Source organism: Schistocerca gregaria, chromosome 9, assembly GCF_023897955.1.
Source record: "Schistocerca gregaria isolate iqSchGreg1 chromosome 9, iqSchGreg1.2, whole genome shotgun sequence".
NCBI lineage: Eukaryota > Metazoa > Arthropoda > Insecta > Orthoptera > Acrididae > Schistocerca > Schistocerca gregaria.
In genome coordinates this window covers 220334-239180 of record NC_064928.1, presented here as the reverse complement: position 1 = coordinate 239180, position 18847 = coordinate 220334, and positions in this window count along the sequence as shown.

Below are 18847 nucleotides of genomic sequence, written 5' to 3'. Positions count from 1 at the left end.
GTAGCGGTGAAGGGAGCAGAGTACAAAGGCGCGGACCCGTTCATATACGCAAAAGTTCCAAGTAGTTTCGATGCTCTGGTATTACAAATGCAAATTCCGTCTGTTTTTAACGTCTTAAAATGAAAGAGCCGTCACAAATTGCTCCGTTTTCACTCCTTGACGACAATCATACAGCACCTGAGGTAACAAACACATCTCGAGCCCCATTGTGCATTCCATTATTCATGCCAACTCAGTGCCTCGCTCTTTACTACTTTGTACCAATCTTGTCGTCCAACTGCAAAACACTGGGCCACAACAAGTTTCCGCGTCTCCATTGCACTGCGCATACTACGAAACAATCCCCAAACTTAGCACTCACCCTCGCAGCCGACTTTTCCGACTTTCCACGACGCTCACGCTAGTGACAGCATTATTTATAGTTCGACGTCGCGCCAAAGCGAATGAGCACATTTCGCCTACGGCTTAGGCCGCCTTCCTAGTGTGGCTGCTCGGTGTCTGCAGGCAGCGAGGGTCTGCCACCTTCCTGTGTTCGCACCTATGTCACCTGTGCTTGCTTGTCAGAGACAGACTATCGCAAAACATACAACTCACTCCATGAATGGATTGCTACGGCATCTGTTATCAGCAATCACAACTAGCAACACCAGTAGCAGCTGACTGCACGCAAAGAATAGGAATGTGCAGTGGGATTTACGTGAACTCAGCGCAAGGCAGATCTTTCCGACATAGTCTTGAGAATCTTACGGGAGCACATGTAGTGTTTCTAAATTAAGTGTAGGCGTGGGAGGGGGGTGCTTCCTGCGCACTAATAACAGCACGCTTGTCAATTGTGGATGCTAATCATTCGCTTGTATCTTCCTAGACACATCTGCTGGTTGTGAATTATTCCACTTGCATGGCAAGGTGCGCATGTAGGTGTGTTAAAAATTCTAGAGGCACTGGGTATTGATCCCAGTTCCTCTCACATACTAAGCGAGCGCTCTACCATATGAGCTACGCCCGACCCCCCGAAGACTAATGGTGCTACATACAGCCATATAGACGACACAGACCCTTGCACTCCCATTATTCAGCAGACAAACACTACTCTCTATGTATCCGTTGGGGTGTCTTTCAGGTTTCGTGCATTCTGTATCGAATCGTAGTTGGCCACAATGAAAGTGGCACGTATAACGTCGAAAATAGAATTCGGACACCGCTCTGAGTAAGACCAACGTGTTTTCCACCCTCTAGACTTCAATGATGTTAAGCCGCGATACCTAAGACAGATCTGCACTCGATGACACCTCGATAACAGCCGGTCCCCACACTTACATCTTGCTCTCCTTACGTCAGTATACATCATATCAGTCTGTGACGCTGGCTTTGCAACATCTTGCGTGCCTTTAGGTTCGCCGCGACCATCACTTAACATGCACTGACCACAAAAAATGGAGGCGCCGCGGGTTGAACCCTGGACCTTTCACATGCCAAGCGAACGCTCTACCAACTGAGCTACGCCCCATGCACGAGCAAACTGCGCTATTCCCCATTCTTTGCGACTCAGATGCGCACGGACACGATGGTTGGTTGGTTTGTAGCGGTGAAGGGAGCAGAGTACAAAGGCGCGGACCCGTTCATATACACAAAAGTTCCAAGTAGTTTCGATGCTCTGGTATTACAAATGCAAATTCCGTCTGTTTTTAACGTCTTAAATTGAAAGAGCCGTCACAAATTGCTCCGTTTTCACTCCTTGACGACAATCATACAGCACCTGAGGTAACAAACACATCTCGAGCCCCATTGTGCACTCCATTATTCATGCCAACTCAGTGCCTCGCTCTTTACTACTGTGTACCAATCTTGTCGTCCAACTGCAAAACACTGGGCCTCAATAAGTTTCCGCGTAACCATTACACTGCGCATACTACGAAACGCTCCCCAAACTTGGCACTCACCCTCGCAGCCGACTTTTCCGACTTTCCACAACGCTCACGTTAGTGGCAGCATTATTTATAGTTCGACGTCGCGCCAAAGCGAATGAGCACATTTCGCCTACGGCTTAGGCCGCCCTCCTAGTGTGGCTGCTCGGTGTCTGCAGGCAGCGAGGGTCTGCAAGCTTCCTGTGTTCGCAACTATGTCACCTGTGCTTGCTTGTCAGAGACAGACTATCGCAAAACATACAACTCACTCCATGAATTGATTGCTACGGCATCTGTTATCAGCAGTCACAACTAGCAACACCAGTAGCAGCTGACTGCACGCAAAGAATACGAATGTGCAGTGCGATTTACGTGAACTCGGAGCAAGGCAGATCTTTCCCACATAGGCTTGAGATTCTTACGGGATCTACGCCCGCCCCCCCGAAGACTAATGGTGCTACATACAGCCATATAGACGACACAGACCCTTGCACTCCCATTATTCAGCAGACAAACACTACTCTCTATGTATCCGTTAGGGTGTCTTTCAGGTTTCGTGCATTCTGTATCGAATCGTAGTTGGCCACAATGAAAGTGGCACGTATAACGTCGAAAATAGAATTCGGACACCGCTCTGAGTAAGACCAACGTGTTGTCCACCCTCTAGACTTCAATGAGGTTAAGCCGCGATACCTAAGACAGATCTGCACTCGATGACACCTCGATAACAGCCGGTCCCCACACTTACATCTTGCTCTCCTTACGTCAGTATACATCATATCAGTCTGTGATGCTGGCTTTGCAACATCTTGCGTGCCTTTAGGTTCGCCGCGACCAACACTTACCATGCACTGACCACAAAAAATGGATGCGCCGCGGCTTGAACCCTGCACCTTTCACATGCCAAGCGAACGCTCTACCAACTGAGCTACGCCCCATGCACGAGCAAACTGCGCTATTCCCCATTCTTTGCGACTCAAATGCGCACGGACACGATGGTTGGTTGGTTTGTAGCGGTGAAGGGAGCACAGTACAAAGGCGCGGACCCGTTCATATACACAAAAGTTCCAAGTAGTTTCGATGCTCTGGTATTACAAATGCAAATTCCGTCTGTTTTTAACGTCTTAAATTGCTCCGTTTTCACTCCTTGTCGACAATCATACAGCACCTGAGGTAACAAACACATCTCGTGCCGCATTGTGCACTCCATTATTCATGCCAACTCAGTGCCTCGCTCTTTACTACTGTGTACCAATCTTGTCGTCCAACTGCAAAACACTGGCCCACAACAAGTTTCCGCGTCTCCATTGCACTGCGCATACTACGAAACGCTCCCCAAACTTGGCACTCACCCTCGCAGCCGACTTTTCCGACTTTCCACGACGCTCACGCAACGCTCACACTAGTGACAGCATTATTTATAGTTCGACGTCGCGCCAAAGCGAATGAGCACATTTCGCCTACGGCTTAGGCCGCCCTCCTAGTGTGGCTGCTCGGTGTCTGCAGGCAGCGAGGGTCTGCAAGCTTCCTGTGTTCGCACCTATGTCACCTGTGCTTGCTTGTCAGAGATAGACTATCGCAAAGCATACAACTCACTCGACGAATTGATTGCTACGGCATCTGTTATCAGCAGTCACAACTAGCAACACCAGTAGCAGCTGGCTGCACGCAAAGAATTGGAATGTGCAGTGGGATTTACGTGAACTCGGCGCAAGCTTGTATCTTCCTAGACACATCTGCTGGCTGTGAATTATTCCACTTGCATATTAAAGTGCGCATGTACGTGTCTTAAAATTTCTGGAGGCACTGTGTATTGATCCCAGTACCTCCCGCATACTAAGCAAGCGCTCTACCATCTGAGCTACGCCCGCCCCGCCGAAGACTAATGGTGCTACATACAGCCATATAGACGACACAGACCCTTGCACTCCCATTATTCAGCAGACAAACACTACTCTCTATGTATCCGTTAGGGTGTCTTTCAGGTTTCGTGCATTCTGTATCGAATCGTAGTTGGCCACAATGAAAGTGGCACGTATAACGTCGAAAATAGAATTCGGACACCGCTCTGAGTAAGACCAACATGTTGTCCACCCTCTATACTTCAATGAGGTAAAGCCGCGATACCTAAGACAGATCTGCACTCGATGACACCTCGATAACAGCCGGTCCCCACACTTACATCTTGCTCTCCTTACGTCAGTATACATCATATCAGTCTGTGACGCTGGCTTTGCAACATCTTGCGTGCCTTTAGGTTCGCCGCGATCAACACTTACCATGCACTGACCACAAAAAATGGAGGCGCCGCGGCTTGAACCCTGGACTTTTCACATGCCAAGCGAACGCTCTACAAACTGAGCTACGCCCCATGCACGAGCAAACTGCGCTATTCCCCATTGTTTGCGACTCAGATGCGCACGGACACGATGGTTGTTGGTTTGTAGTTGTGAAGGGAGCAGAGTACAAAGGCGCGGACCCGTTCATATACACAAAAGTTCCAAGTAGTTTCGACGCTCTGGTATTACAAATGCAAATTCCGTCTGTTTTTAACGTCTTAAATTGAAAGAGCCGTCACAAATTGCTCCGTTTTCACTCCTTGTCGACAATCATACAGCACCTGAGGTAACAAACACATCTCGAGCCCCATTGTGCACTCCATTATTCATGCCAACTCAGTGCCTCGCTCTTTACTACTGTGTACCAATCTTGTCGTCCAACTGCAACACACTGGGCCACAACAAGTTGCCGCGTCTCCATTGCACTGCGCATACTACGAAACGCTCCCCAAACTTGGCACTCACCCTCGCAGCGACTTTTCCGAATTTCCACGACGCTCACGCTAGTGACAGCATTATTTATAGTTCGACGTCGCGCCAAAGCGAATGAGCACATTTCGCCTACGGCTTAGGCCGCCCTCCTAGTGTGGCTGCTCGGTGTCTGCAGGCAGCGTGGATCTGCAAGCTTCCTGTGTTCGCACCTATGTCACCTGTGCTTGCTTGTCAGAGACAGACTATCGCAAAACATACAACTCACTCCATGAATTGATTGCTACGGCATCTGTTATCAGCAGTCACAACTAGCAACACCAGTAGCAGCTGACTGCACGCAAAGAATAGGAATGTGCAGTGGGATTTACGTGAACTCGGCGCAAGCTTGTATCTTACTAGACACATCTGCTGGCTGTGAATTATTCCACCTGCATATCAAGGTGCGCATGTAGGTGTGTTAAAAATTCTGGAGGCACTGGGTATTGATCCCAGTACCTCTCGCATACTAAGAAAGCACTCTACCATCTGAGCTACGCCCGCCCCCCCGAAAACTAATGGTGCAACATACAGCCACATAGACGACACAGACCCTTGCATTTCCATTATTTAGCAGACAAACACTACTCTCTATGTATCCGTTAGGGTGTCTTTCAGGTTTCGTGCATTCTGTATCGAATCGTAGTTGGCCACAATGAAAGTGGCACGTATAACGTCGAAAATAGAATTCGGACACCGCTCTGAGTAAGACCAACATGTTGTCCACCCTCTAGACTTCAATGAGGTAAAGCCGCGATACCTAAGACAGATCTGCACTCGATGACACCTCGATAACAGCCGGTCCCCACACTTACATCTTGCTCTCCTTACGTCAGTATACATCATATCAGTCTGTGACGCTGGCTTTGCAACATCTTGCGTGCCTTTAGGTTCGCCGCGACCAACACTTACCATGCACTGACCACAAAACATGGAGGCGCCGCGGCTTGAACCCTGGACCTTTCATATGCCAAGCGAACGCTGTACCAGCTGAGCTACGCCCCATGCAGGAGCAAACTGCGCTATTCCCCATTGTTTGCGACTCAGATGCGCACGGACACGATGGTTGTTGGTTTGTAGCGGTGAAGGGAGCAGAGTACAAAGGCGCGGACCCGTTCATATACACAAAAGTTCCAAGTAGTTTCGATGCTCTGGTATTACAAATGCAAATTCCGTCTGTTTTTAACGTCTTAAATTGAAAGAGCCGTCACAAATTGCTCCGTTTTCACTCCTTGTCGACAATCATACAGCACCTGAGGTAACAAACACATCTCGAGCCCCATTGTGCACTCCATTATTCATGCCAACTCAGTGCCTCGCTCTTTACTACTGTGTACCAATCTTGTCGTCCAACTGCAAAACACTGGGCCACAACAAGTTTCCGCGTCTTCATTGCACTGCACATACTACGAAACGCTCCCCAAACTTGGCACTCACCCTCGCAGCCGACTTTTCCGACTTTCCACGACGCTCACGCTAGTGACAGCATTATTTATAGTTCGACGTCGCGCCAAAGCGAATGAGCACATTTCGCCTACGGCTTAGGCCGCCCTCCTAGTGTGGCTGCTCGGTGTCTGCAGGCAGCGAGGGTCTGCAAGCTTCCTGTGTTCGCACCTATGTCACCTGTGCTTGCTTGTCAGAGACAGACTATCGCAAAACATACAACTCACTCCATGAATTGATTGCTACGGCATCTGTTATCAGCAGTCACAACTAGCAACACCAGTAGCAGCTGACTGCACGCAAAGAATAGGAATGTGCAGTGGGATTTACGTGAACTCGGCGCAAGCTTGTATCTTCCTAGACACATCTGCTGGCTGTGAATTATTCCACCTGCATATCAAGGTGCGCATGTAGGTGTGTTAAAAATTCTGGAGGCACTGGGTATTGATCCCAGTACCTCTAGCATACTAAGCACGCGCTCTACCATCTGAGCTACGCCCGCCCCCCCGAAGACTAATGGTGCTACATACAGCCATATAGACGACACAGACCCTCGCACTCCCATTATTCAGCAGACTAACACTACTCTCTATGTATCCGTTAGGGTGTCTTTCAGGTTTCGTGCATTCTGTATCGAATCGTAGTTGGCCACAATGAAAGTGGCACGTATAACGTCGAAAATAGAATTCGGACACCGCTCTTAGTAAGACCAACGTGTTGTCCACCCTCTAGACTTCAATGAGGTAAAGCCGCGATACCTAAGACAGATCTGCACTCGATGACACCTCGTTAACAGCCGGTCCCCACACTTACATCTTGCTCTCCTTACGTCAGTATACATCATATCAGTCTGTGACGCTGGCTTTGCAACATCTTGCGTTCTTTTAGGTTCGCCGCGACCAACCCTTACCATGCACTGACCACAAAAAATGAAGACGCCGCGGCTTGAACCCTGGACCTTTCACATGCCAAGCGAACGCTCTACCAACTGAGCTACGCCCCATGCACGAGCAAACTGCGCTATTCCCCATTCTTTGCGACTCAGATGCTCACGGACACGATGGTTGTTGGTTTGTAGCGGTAAAGGGAGCAGAGTACAAAGGCGCGGACCGGTTCATATACACAAAAGTTCCAAGTAGTTTCGATGCTCTGGTATTACAAATGCAAATTCCGTCTGTTTTTAACGTCTTAAATTGAAAGAGCTGTCACAAATTGCTCCGTTTTCACTCCTTGTCGACAATCATACAGCACCTGAGGTAACAAACACATCTCGAGCCCCATTGTGCACTCCATTATTCATGCCAACTCAGTGCCTCGCCCTTTACTACTGTGTACCATTCTTGTCTTCCAACTGCAAAACACTGGGCCACAACAAGTTTATGCGTCTCCATTGCACTGCGCATACTACGAAACGCTCCCCAAACTTGGCACTCACCCTCGCAGCCGGCTTTTCCGACTTTCCACGACGCTCACGCTAGTGACAGCATTATTTATAGTTCGACGTCACGCCAAAGCGAATGAGCACATTTCGCCTACGGCTTAGGCCGCCCTCCTAGTGTGGCTGCTCGGTGTCTGCAGGCAGCGAGGGTCTGCAAGCTTCCTGTGTTCGCACCTATGTCACCTTTGCTTGCTTGTCAGAGACAGACTATCGCAAAACATACAACTCACTCCATGAATTGATTGCTACGGCATCTGTTATCAGCAGTCACAACTAGCAACACCAGTAGCTGCTGACTGCACGCAAAGAATAGGAATGTGCAGTGGGATTTACGTGAACTCGGCGCAAGCTTGTATCTTCCTAGACACATCTGCTGGCTGTGAATTATTCCACTTGCATATCAATGTGGGCATGTAGGTGTGTTAAAAATTCTGGAGGCACTGGGTATTGATCCCAGTACCTCTCGCATACTAAGCAAGCGCTCTACCATCTGAGCTACGCCCGCCCCCCCCCCCCCCCGCAGACTAATGGTGCTACATACAACCATATAGACGACACAGACCCTTGCACTCCCATTATTCAGCAGACTAACACTACTCTCTATGTATCCGTTAGGGTGTCTTTCAGGTTTCGTGCATTCTGTATCGAATCGTAGTTGGCCACAATGAAAGTGGCACGTATAACGTCGAAAATAGAATTCGGACACCGCTCTGAGTAAGACCAACGTGTTGTCCACCCTCTAGACTTCAATGAGGTAAAGCCGCGATACCTAAGACAGATCTGCACTCGATGACACCTCGATAACAGCCGGTCCCCACACTTACATCTTGCTCTCCTTACGTCAGCATACATCATATCAGTCTGTGACGCTGGCTTTGCAACATCTTGCGTGCCTTTAGGTTCGCCGCGACCAACACTTACCATGCACTGACCACAAAAAATGGAGGCGCCGCGGCTTGAACCCTGGACCTTTCACATGCGAAGCGAACGCTGTACCAACTGAGCTACGCCCCATGCACGAGCAAACTGCGCTATTCCCCATTCTTTGCGACTCAGATGCACAAGGACACGATGGTTGTTGGTTTGTATCGGTGAAGGGAGCAGAGTACAAAGGCGCGGACCCGTTCATATACACAAAAGTTCCAAGTAGTTTCGATGCTCTGGTATTACAAATGTAAATTCCGTCTGTTTTTAACGTCTTAAATTGAAAGAGCCGTCACAAATTGCTCTGTTTTCACTCCTTGTCGACAATCATACAGCGCCTGAGGTAACAAACACATCTCGAGCCCCATTGTGCACTCCATTATTCATGCCAACTCAGTGCCTCGCTCTTTACTACTGTGTACCAATCTTGTCGTCCAACTGCAAAACACTGGGCCACAACAAGTTTCCGCGTCTCCGTTGCACTGCGCATACTACGAAACGCTCCCCAAACTTGGCACTCACCCTCGAAGCCGACTTTTCCGACTTTCCACGACGCTCACGCTAGTGACAGCATTATTTATAATTCGACGTCGCGCCAAAGCGAATGAGCACATTTCGCCTACGGCTTAGGCCGCCCTCCTAGTGTGGCTGCTCGGTGTCTGCAGGCAGCGAGGGTCTGCAAGCTTCTTGTGTTCGCACTTATGTCACCTGTGCTTGCTTGTCAGAGACAGACTATCGCAAAACATACAACTCACTCCATGAATTGATTGCTACGGCATCTGTTATCAGCAGTCACAACTAGCAACACCAGTAGCAGCTGACTGCACGCAAAGAATAGGAATGTGCAGTGGGATTTACGTGAACTCGGCGCAAGCTTGTATCTTCCTAGACACATCTGCTGGCTGTGAATTATTCCTCTTGCATATCAAGGTGGGCATGTAGGTGTGTTAAAAACTCTGGAGGCACTGGGTATTAATCCCAGTACCTCTCGCATACTAAGCAACCGCTCTACCATCTGAGCTACGCCCGCCCCCTTGAACACTAATGGTGCTACATACAGCCATATAGACGACACAGACCCTTGCACTCCCATTATTCAGCAGACTAACACTACTCTCTATGTATCCGTTAGGGTGTCTTTCAGGTTTCGTGCATTCTGTATCGAATCGTAGTTGGCCAAAATGAAAGTGGCACGTATAACGTCGAAAATAGAATTCGGACACCGCTCTGAGTAAGACCAACGTGTTGTCCACCCTCTAGACTTCAATGAGGTTAAGCCGCGATACCTAAGACAGATCTGCACTCGATGACACCTCGATAACAGCCGGTCCCCACACTTACATCTTGCTCTCCTTACGTCAGTATACATCATATCAGTCTGTGACGCTGGCTTTGCAACATCTTGCGTGCTTTTAGGTTCGCCGCGACCAACCCTTACCATGCACTGACCACAAAAAATGGAGGCGCCGCGGCTTCAACCCTGGACCTTTCACATGCGAAGCCAACGCTCTACCAACTGAGCTACGCCCCATGCACGAGCAAACTGCGCTATTCCCCATTCTTTGCGACTCAGATGCGCACGGACACGTTGGTTGTTGGTTTGTAGCGGTGAAGGGAGCAGAGTACAAAGGCGCGGACCCGTTCATATACACAAAAGTTCCAAGTAGTTTCGATGCTCTGGTATTACAAATGCAAATTCCGTCTGTTTTTAAAGTCTTAAATTGAATGAGCCGTCACAAATTGCTCCGTTTTCACTCCTTGTCGACAATCATACAGCACCTGAGGTAACAAACACATCTCGAGCCCCATTGTGCACTCCATTATTCATGCCAACTCAGTGCCTCGCTCTTTACTACTGTGTACCATTCTTGTCGTCCAACTGCAAAACACTGGGCCACAACAAGTTTCCGCGTCTCCATTGCACTGCACATACTACGAAACGCTCCCCAAACTTGGCACTCACCCTCGCAGCCGACTTTTCCGACTTTCCACGACGCTCACGCTAGTGACAGCATTATTTATAGTTCGACGTCGCGCCAAAGCGAATGAGCACATTTCGCCTACGGCTTAGGCCGCCCTCCTAGTGTGGCTGCTCGGTGTCTGCAGGCAGCGAGGGTCTGCAAGCTTCCTGTGTTAGCACCTATGTCACCTGTGCTTGCTTGTCAGAGACAGACTATCGCAAAACATACAACTCACTCCATGAATTGATTGCTACGGCATCTGTTATCAGCAGTCACAACTAGCAACACCAGTAGCAGCTGACTGCACGCAAAGAATAGGAATGTGCAGTGGGATTTACGTGAACTCGGCGCAAGCTTGTATCTTCCTAGACACATCTGCTGGCTGTGAATTATTCCACTTGCATATCAATGTGCGCATGTAGGTGTGTTAAAAATTCTGGAGGCACTGGGTATTGATCCCAGTACCTCTCGCATACTAAGCAAGCGCTCTACCATCTGAGCTACGCCCGCCCCCCCGAAGGTTAATAGTGCTACATACAGCCATATAGACGACACAGACCCTTGCACTCCCATTATTCAGCAGACTAACACTACTCTCTATGTATCCGTTAGGGTGTCTTTCAGGTTTCGTGCATTCTGTATCGAATCGTAGTTGGCCACAATGAAAGTGGCACGTATAACGTCGAAAATAGAATTCGGACACCGCTCTGAGTAAGACCAACGTGTTGTCCACCCTCTAGACTTCAATGAGGTTAAGCCGCGATACCTAAGACAGATCTGCACTCGATGACACCTCGATAACAGCCGGTCCCCACACTTACATCTAGCTCTCCTTACGTCAGTATACATCATATCAGTCTGTGACGCTGGCTTTGCAACATCTTGCGTGCCTTTAGGTTTGCCGCGATCAACACTTACCATGCACTGACCACAAAAAATGGAGGCGCCGCAGCTTTAACCCTGGACCTTTCACATGCCAAGCGAACGCTCTACCAACTGAGCTACGCCCCATGCTCGAGCAAACTGCGCTATTCCCCATTCTTTACGACTCAGATGCGCACGGACACGATGGTTGTTGGTTTGTAGCGGTGAAGGGAGCAGAGTACAAAGGCGCGGACCCGTTCATATACACAAAAGTTCCAAGTAGTATCGATGCTCTGGTATTACAAATGCAAATTCCGTCTGTTTTTAACGTCTTAAATTGAAAGAGCCGTCACAAATTGCTCCGTTTTCACTCCTTGTCGACAATCATACAGCGCCTGAGGTAACAAACACATCTCGAGCCCCACTGTGCACTCCATTATTCATGCCAACTCAGTGCTTCGCTCTTTACTACTGTGTACCAATCTTGTCGTCCAACTGCAAAACACTGGGCCACAACAAGGTTCCGCGTCTCCATTGCACTGCGCATACTACGAAACGCTCCCCAAACTTGGCACTCACCCTCGCAGCCGACTTTTCCGACTTTCCACGACGCTCACGCTAGTGACAGCATTATTTGTAGTTCGACGTCGCGCCAAAGCGAATGAGCACATTTCGCCTACGGTTTAGGCCGCCCTCCTAGTGTGGCTGCTCGGTGTCTGCAGGCAGCGAGGGTCTGCAAGCTTCCTGTGTTCGCACCTATGTCACCTGTGCTTGCTTGCCAGAGACAGACTATCGCAAAACATACAACTCACTCCATGAATTGATTGCTACGGCATCTGTTATCAGCAGTCACAACTAGCAACACCAGTAGCAGCTGACTGCACGCAAAGAATAGGAATGTGCAGTGGGATTTACGTGAACTCGGCGCAAGCTTGTATCTTCCTAGACACATCTGCTGGCTGTGAATTATTCCACTTGCATATCAAGGTGCGCATGTAGGTGTGTTAAAAATTCTGGAGGCACTGGGTATTGATTCCAGTACCTCTCGCATACTAAGCAAGCGCTCTACCATCTGAGCTACGCCCGCCCCCCCGAAAACTAATGGTGCTACATACAGCCATATAGACGACACAGACCCTTGCACTCCCATTATTCAGCAGACTAACACTACTCTCTATGTATCCGTTAGGGTGTCTTTCAGGTTTCGTGCATTCTGTATCGAATCGTAGTTGGCCACAATGTAAGTGGCACGTATAACGTCGAAAATAGAATTCGGACACCGCTCTGAGTAAGACCAACGTGTTGTCCACCCTCTAGACTTCAATGAGGTTAAGCCGCGATACCTAAGACAGATCTGCACTCGATGACACCTCGATAACAGCCGGTCCCCACACTTACATCTTGCTCTCCTTACGTCAGTATACATCATATCAGTCTGTGACGCTGGCTTTGCAACATCTTGCGTGCCTTTAGGTTCGCCGCGACCAACCCTTACCATGCACTGACCACAAAAAATGGAGGCGCCGCGGCTTCATCTCTGGACCTTTCACATGCCAAGCGAACGCTCTACCAACTGAGCTACGCCCCATGCACGAGCAAACTGCGCTATTCCCCATTCTTTGCGACTCAGATGCGCACGGACACGATGGTTGTTGGTTTGTAGCGGTGAAGGGAGCAGAGTACAAAGGCGCGGACCAGTTCATATACACAAAAGTTCCAAGTAGTTTCGATGCTCTGGTATTACAAATGCGAGTTCCGTCTGTTTTTAACGTCTTAAATTGAAAGAGCCGTCAAAAATTGCTCCGTTTTCACTTCTTGTCGACAATCATACAGCACCTGAGGTAACAAACACATCTCGAGCCCCATTGTGCACTCCATTATTCATGCCAACTCAGTGCCTCGCTGTTTACTACTGTGTACCAATCTTGTCGTCCAACTGCAAAACACTGGGCCACAACAAGTTTCCGCGTCTCCATTGCACTGCGCATACTACGAAACGCTCCCCAAACTTGGCACTCACCCTCGCAGCCGACTTTTCCGACTTTCCATGACGCTCACGCTAGTGACAGCATTATTTATAGTTCGACGTCGCGCCAAAGCGAATGAGCACATTTCGCCTACGGCTTAGGCCGCCCTCCTAGTGTGGCTGCTCGGTGTCTGCAGGCAGCGAGGGTCTGCAAGCTTCCTGTGTTAGCACCTATATCACCTGTGCTTGCTTGTCAGAGACAGACTATCGCAAAACATACAACTCACTCCATGAATTGATTGCTACGGCATCTGTTATCAGCAGTCACAACTAGCAACACCAGTAGCAGCTGACTGCACGCAAAGAATAGGAATGTGCAGTGGGATTTACGTGAACTCGGCGCAAGCTTGTATCTTCCTAGACACATCTGCTGGCTGTGAATTATTCCACTTGCATATCAATGTGCGCATGTAGGTGTGTTAAAAATTCTGGAGGCACTGGGTATTGATCCCAGTACCTCTCGCATACTAAGCAAGCGCTCTACCATCTGAGCTACGCCCGCCCCCCCGAAGGTTAATAGTGCTACATACAGCCATATAGACGACACAGACCCTTGCACTCCCATTATTCAGCAGACTAACACTACTCTCTATGTATCCGTTAGGGTGTCTTTCAGGTTTCGTGCATTCTGTATCGAATCGTAGTTGGCCACAATGAAAGTGGCACGTATAACGTCGAAAATAGAATTCGGACACCGCTCTGAGTAAGACCAACGTGTTGTCCACCCTCTAGACTTCAATGAGGTTAAGCCGCGATACCTAAGACAGATCTGCACTCGATGACACCTCGGTAACAGCCGGTCCCCACACTTACATCTAGCTCTCCTTACGTCAGTATACATCATATCAGTCTGTGACGCTGGCTTTGCAACATCTTGCGTGCCTTTAGGTTCGCCGCGACCAACCCTTACCATGCACTGACCACAAAAAATGGAGGCGCCGCGGCTTCATCCCTGGACCTTTCACATGCCAAGCGAACGCTCTACCAACTGAGCTACGCCCCATGCACGAGCAAACTGCGCTATTCCCCATTCTTTGCGACTCAGATGCGCACGGACACGATGGTTGTTGGTTTGTAGCGGTGAAGGGAGCAGAGTACAAAGGCGCGGACCAGTTCATATACACAAAAGTTCCAAGTAGTTTCGATGCTCTTGTATTACAAATGCGAGTTCCGTCTGTTTTTAACGTCTTAAATTGAAAGAGCCGTCAAAAATTGCTCCGTTTTCACTTCTTGTCGAGGTAACAAACACATCTCGAGCCCCATTGTGCACTCCATTATTCATGCCAACTCAGTGCCTCGCTGTTTACTACTGTGTACCAATCTTGTCGTCCAACTGCAAAACACTGGGCCACAACAAGTTTCCGCGTCTCCATTGCACTGCGCATACTACGAAACGCTCCCCAAACTTGGCACTCACCCTCGCAGCCGACTTTTCCGACTTTCCACGACGCTCACGCTAGTGACAGCATTATTTATAGTTCGACGTCGCGCCAAAGCGAATGAGCACATTTCGCCTACGGCTTAGGCCGCCCTCTTAGTGTGGCTGCTCGGTGTCTGCAGGCAGCGAGGGTCTGCAAGCTTCCTGTGTTCGCACCTATGTCACCTGTGCTTGCTTGTCAGAGACAGACTATCGCAAAACATACAACTCACTCCATGAATTGATTGCTACGGCATCTGTTATCAGCAGTCACAACTAACAACACCAGTAGCAGCTGACTGCACGCAAAGAATAGGAATGTGCAGTGGGATTTACGTGAACTCGGCGCAAGCTTGTATCTTCCTAGACACATATGCTGGCTGTGAATTATTCCACTTGCATATCAAGGTGCGCATGTAGGTGTGTTAAAAATTCTGGAGGCACTGGGTATTGATCCCAGTACCTCTCGCATACTAAGCAAGCGCTCTACCATCTGAGCTACGCCCGCCTCCCCGAAGATTAATAGTGCTACATACAGCCATATAGACGACACAGACCCTTGCACTCCCATTATTCAGCAGACTAACACTACTCTCTATGTATCCGTTAGGGTGTCTTTCAGGTTTCGTGCATTCTGTATCGAATCGTAGTTGGCCACAATGTAAGTGGCACGTATAACGTCGAAAATAGAATTCGGACACCGCTCTGAGTAAGACCAACGTGTTGTCCACCCTCTAGACTTCAATGAGGTTAAGCCGCGATACCAAAGACAGATCTGCACTCGATGACACCTCGATAACAGCCGGTCCCCACACTTACATCTTGCTCTCCTTACGTCAGTATACATCATATCAGTCTGTGACGCTGGCTTTGCAACATCTTGCGTGCCTTTAGGTTCGCCGCGATCAACACTTACCATGCACTGACCACAAAAAATGGAGGCGCCGCGGCTTGAACCCTGGACTTTTCACATGCCAAGCGAACGCTCTACAAACTGAGCTACGCCCCATGCACGAGCAAACTGCGCTATTCCCCATTCTTTGCGACTCAGATGCGCACGGACACGATGGTTGTTGGTTTGTAGCGGTGAAGGGAGCAGAGTACAAAGGCGCGGACCAGTTCATATACACAAAAGTTCCAAGTAGTTTCGATGCTCTGGTATTACAAATGCGAGTTCCGTCTGTTTTTAACGTCTTAAATTGAAAGAGCCGTCAAAAATTGCTCCGTTTTCACTTCTTGTCGACAATCATACAGCACCTGAGGTAACAAACACATCTCGAGCCCCATTGTGCACTCCATTATTCATGCCAACTCAGTGCCTCGCTGTTTACTACTGTGTACCAATCTTGTCGTCCAACTGCAAAACACAGGGCCACAACAAGTTTCCGCGTCTCCATTGCACTGCGCATACTACGAAACGCTCCCCAAACTTGGCACTCACCCTCGCAGCCGACTTTTCCGACTTTCATGACGCTCACGCTAGTGACAGCATTATTTATAGTTCGACGTCGCGCCAAAGCGAATGAGCACATTTCGCCTACGGCTTAGGCCGCCCTCTTAGTGTGGCTGCTCGGTGTCTGCAGGCAGCGAGGGTCTGCAAGCTTCCTGTGTTCGCACCTATGTCACCTGTGCTTGCTTGTCAGAGACAGACTATCGCAAAACATACAACTCACTCCATGAATTGATTGCTACGGCATCTGTTATCAGCAGTCACAACTAACAACACCAGTAGCAGCTGACTGCACGCAAAGAATAGGAGTGTGCAGTGGGATTTACGTGAACTCGGCGCAAGCTTGTATCTTCCTAGACACATATGCTGGCTGTGAATTATTCCACTTGCATATCAAGGTGCGCATGTAGGTGTGTTAAAAATTCTGGAGGCACTGGGTATTGATCCCAGTACCTCTCGCATACTAAGCGAGCGCTCTATCATCTGAGCTACGCCCGCACACCCGAAGACTAATGGTGCTACATACAGCCATATAGACGACACAGACCCTTGCACTCCCATTATTCAGCAGACAAACACTACTCTCTATGTATCCGTTAGGGTGTCTTTCAGGTTTCGTGCATTCTGTATCGAATCGTAGTTGGCCACAATGAAAGTGGCACGTATAACGTCGAAAATAGAATTCGGACACCGCTCTGAGTGAGACCAACGTGTTTTCCACCCTCTAGACTTCAATGAGGTTAAGCCGCGATACCTAAGACAGATCTGCACTCGATGACACCTCGGTAACAGCCGGTCCCCACACTTACATCTTGCTCTCCTTACGTCAGTATACATCATATCAGTCTGTGACGCTGGCTTTGCAACATCTTGCGTGCCTTTAGGTTCGCCGCGACCAACACTTACCATGCACTGACCACAAAAAATGGAGGCGCCGCGGCTTGAACACTGGACCTTTCACATGCCAAGCGTACGCTCTACCAACTGAGCTACGCCCCATGCACGAGCAAACTGCGCTATTCCCCATTGTTTGCGACTCTGATGCGCACGGACACGATGGGTGGTTGGTTTGTAGCGGTGAAGGGAGCAGAGTACAAAGGCGCGGACCCGTTCATATACACAAAAGTTCCAAGTAGTTTCGATGCTCTGGTATTACAAATGCAAATTCCGTCTGTTATTAATGTCTTAAATTGAAAGAGCCGTCACAAATTGCTCCGTTTTCACTTCTTGTCGACAATCATACAGCACCTGAGGTAACAAACACATCTCGAGCCCCATTGTGCACTCCATTATTCATGTCAACTCAGTGCCTCGCTCTTTACTACTGTGTACCAATCTTGTCGTCCAACTGCAAAACGCTGGGCCACAACAAGTTTCCGCGTCTCCATTGCACTGCGCATACTACGAAACGCTCCCCAAACTTGGCACTCACCCTCGCAGCCGACTTTCCCGACTTTCCACGACGCTCACGCAATGCTCACGCTAGTGACAGCATTATTTATAGTTCGACGTCGCCACAAAGCGAATGAGCACACTTCGCCTACGGCTTAGGCCGCCCTCCTAGTGTGGCTGCTCGGTGTCCGCAGGCAGCGACGGTCTGCAAGCTTCCTGTGTTCGCACCTATGTCACCTGTTCTTGCTTGTCAGAGAGAGACTATCGCAAAACATACAACTCACTCCATGAATTGATTGCTACGGCATCTGTTATCAGCAGTCACAACCAGCAACACCAGTAGCAGCTGACTGCACGCAAAGAATGGGAGTTTGCAGTGGGATTTACGTGATCTCGGCGCAAGCTTGTATCTTCCTAGACACATCTGCTGGCTGTGAATTATTCCACTTGCATATCAAGGTGCGCATGTAGGTGTGTTAAAAATTCTGGAGGCACTGTGTATTGATCCCAGTACCTCTCGCATACTAAGCGAGCGCTCTACCATCTGAGCTACGCCCGCCACCCCGAAGACTAATGGTGCTACATACAGCCATATAGACTACACAGACCCTTGCACTCCCATTATTCAGCAGACAAACACTACTCTCTGTGTATCCGTTAGGGTGTCTTTCAGGTTTCGTGCATTCTGTATCGAATCGTAGTTGGCCAAAATGAAAGTGGCACGTATTACGTCGAAAATAGAATTCGGACACCGCTCTGAGTAAGACCAACGTGTTGTCCACCCTCTAGACTTCAATGAGGTTAAGCCGCGATACCTAAGACAGATCTGCACTCGATGACACCTCGATAACAGCCGGTCCCCACACTTACATCTTGCTCTCCTTACGTCAGTATACATCATATCAGTCTGTGACGCTGGCTTTGCAACATCTTGCGTGCCTTTAGGTTCGCCGCGACCAACACTTACCATGCACTGACCACAAAAAATGGAGGCGCCGCGGCTTGAATCCTGGACCTTTCACATGCCAAGCGAACGCTCTACCAACTGAGCTACGCCCCATGCACGAGCAAACTGCGCTATTCCCCATTCTTTGCGACTCAGATGCGCACGGACACGATGGTTGGTTGGTTTGTAGCGGTGAAGGGAGCAGAGTACAAAGGCGCGGACCCGTTCATATACACAAAAGTTCCAAGTAGTTTCGATGCTCTGGTATTACAAAT